Raw genomic sequence first — 2,846 nt, 5'->3', positions numbered from 1 at the left:
GCCACTTCCCTAAGAAGTCTTCCAGAGCTTCCCCCATCCTAGTGGCAGCAAAGTGGAGGGAAAAGTCTTCAACATCAGGCAGAATTCCACTTTGGTCTGAATGCCTTTACTAGCCCAGGGTGCCTTCACCTCCCAGAGCTTCAGCTTCCTCTGTCAAATCAGAATGTAGCTATCCTACACAGCGGTCACCTGGCAGTAGTGGGAGCCCTACGTCTGACATGCAACAGGTGCTCAGCAAATGCTGGGGCCCTCATCACAGGATGTTTACTCTTTCCTCGGCTGTAGCTGTAAACTTCCCCAGCACTGTACCGGACTGCCCTTTGATCTCTAGATCACCCCGCTCCCTTGCAGAGAGGAAGACAAAGAGGCAGGCGGGTATGTCTGGAGGTGGACCCAGAGACTAAGGGCTTGAGGGGGCAGGACCCACACATCCCTTCCATAGGGCCAAGGGCTAGTGAGGGCATGTGCCAGATAGTAAATCTAAGCATGGGGGAACTCACCAGTACCATTCCTCCTAGCCTACAGGAGGGCAGGGAGAAAGGAGGGTGTTAGCACAAACCAGGCCATTCATTGGAGCTGGTGACTGCCATTCAGGTAGGCCCTGAAAATCAGAGGTGGCCTAGGTGTGCCCTGCATGAAGGGGAGGTCCCAAGGGAGGCGCGAATTTTGAAGTATTCAGAATTGGCCTTAGAGGGATCCTGACCCTCGTTCTGGATAATAACATGGCATCTCGCCCGGGTAGAGAAGGCCTAGGACCTTGAACTATGTCCTCCAAAGTGAGCTCTGTTTGCCTCTCCTGCTGTGTAGCCTTGACAAGTCATTGTCTTCTGTGCCTTGATTTTCTTGTTTCTTTTTTTTTTTTTTTGAGGCGGAGTCTCGCTCCGTCCCCCAGACCGGAGTGCAGTGGCGGGATCTCAGCTCACTGCAAGCTCCGCCTCCCTGGTTTGCGCCATTCTCCTGCCTCAGCCTCCCGAGTAGCTGGGACTACAGGCGCCCGCTACCGCGCCCGGCTAGTTTTTTGTATTTTTTTAGTAGAGACAGGGTTTCACTGTGTTAGCCAGGATGGTCTCGATCTCCTGACCTCGTGATCCGCCCGTCTCGGCCTCCCAAAGTGCTGGGATTGCAGGCTTGAGCCACCGCGCCCGGCCGATTTTCTTGTTTCTTTTCTTGAGACGGAATATTGCTCTGTCGCCTGGGCTGGGGTGCAGTTGCACAGTCTCGGCTCACTGCAACTTCTGCCTCCAGGTTCAAGCGATTCTACTGCCTCAGCCTCCCAAGTAGCTGGGATTACAGTTGCACGCCACCTGCCCAGCTAATTTTTGTATTTTTAGTAGAGACGGAATTTTGCCATGTTGGCCAGGCTGGTCTTGAACTCCTGACCTTGGGTGATCCACCGGCCTTGGCATCCCAAAGTGCTGGGATTACAGGCGTGAGCCACGGCACCCGGCCGGTGCCTTGGTTTTCTGATGTGTAAAATGGGACCACTTCTCAGGGGTGTGGGGATGAAATGAAATGACACATGGAAAAGACTCTCAATGTGGAGATTGGGCCTTTCCTTAGAGGGTGTGTCAGGGGGTGTCACAGAGGACCTGAACCAGGGCTCTTCTGGGGCAACAGGCTGAAACTACCTCCCCAGAATCCCACATTGTAGTGGTGAAAAGCAGAGTCTGGACTGAGAAGGTGCTGTGTATGAATCACAGCTTTACTACTTACCAGCTGTTGTCCTCATCTGTAAAATGGGACAGTAGTCATGGTCTCATGTTCTTGTTATGGGCATTTTATGCCTGGTACATGGCAAGTACCAAATCAATGATTTGTTACTGTTTTTATTTGACAGGACTCCAGACCCCATCCTCCTAACTCCACCCACTTTGGTCTCCATGGAGATCTGAGGGCGGTTTTAGGGCCTGTGGCACTGAAGATGGAATAGCTTTCCCTTGTGGGTCTGACCTCCTGGGTCCCCTGGCTGATTCCTTGTTTGGTCTTGGACATATCAGCTTTCTCTGGGCCTCAATTTCCCATATTTGCTGAATAACAGCCTGGACTCCATATTCCCTGTTTAGGACTCCAGCGCTCCTAAAGGCAGACTCTCAGGGCTTGGAAGGTAGAAGCATACTAGAAGAAGGCAATGTCTGTTCAAAGGTGTGTGGGCTGGGGGAGGCGTGCTGTGTGATTGATCCTGCTCCACCTGAGATGGACCCGGCACTCCAACACAGGGCCAAGGTGCTGCCAGTCACTCAGTCCCTGCTCTGAGGTGGCTCAAACCAGGTGTCCCGAAAGCAGCCTAGGGACGGCGGCCAAGCTTAAACACTGACGCGAGAAAGGGGTGGAGTCGAGGGAGGGGACGTGGTCTCAGGAACAAAGAGGAGGGCGGAGAGGGGCTGTCCTGAAGGCCCTGAGACTCCTACGACCCCAGGAAACTTACCTCGTCTCAGGGCGCCCTCCCCGACTTGGCGCAGAGCCTGCGTCCCCCTGCCGATGCCCACCCGACTCGCTAAAGCCACCGAAGCAGACGACCCTAAGATTACAATCTCCAACCTCCCCGGCCCGCGAGGGGCGGAGCCTTCCTCTCTGGGCGTGGCCGTCAAATTGAATTGTCCCAATGGCGCACGAGAGTGGGAGGTACCCGATCGAGAATTGGCTGGCGCGTCGGGGCGGGGCGGGGCCAGCCGGGAGGCTGGCGCTGCTGGACGGGCAGCTCTCCACAGAATCCAGGGGACGGTTGCTGAGCGGGCCTGGGACACCGGGTCGCGGCGCCTCCCGCCTGCGCGTGTCTAATCCATCTGTCTGGTCCCGAAAGAGCTAAGCCGAGCCTGCGCCAGACGGGTGGGCTGGACTGAGAGGTG

The 2,846-nt window shown here is 55.5% G+C and overlaps 1 protein-coding gene across 1 annotated transcript in view; it reads left to right on the top strand.

The window, feature by feature from the left end:
• Positions 1-2,682: 2,682 nt before the first annotated feature.
• SMTN (smoothelin) overlaps positions 2,683-2,846 on the top strand; it is a 23,478-nt gene continuing 23,314 nt past the window's right edge. The window contains 1 exon segment of the mRNA XM_011938342.1: positions 2,683-2,843. The gene's annotated coding sequence lies outside the window, so the exon portion shown is untranslated.

This window comes from Colobus angolensis, unplaced genomic scaffold (assembly GCF_000951035.1).
Source record: "Colobus angolensis palliatus isolate OR3802 unplaced genomic scaffold, Cang.pa_1.0 Scaffold171, whole genome shotgun sequence".
NCBI classification, from domain to species: domain Eukaryota; kingdom Metazoa; phylum Chordata; class Mammalia; order Primates; family Cercopithecidae; genus Colobus; species Colobus angolensis.
Note: the sequence above shows the minus strand (reverse complement) of the source record. Positions and strands in the feature narration are given on the sequence as shown.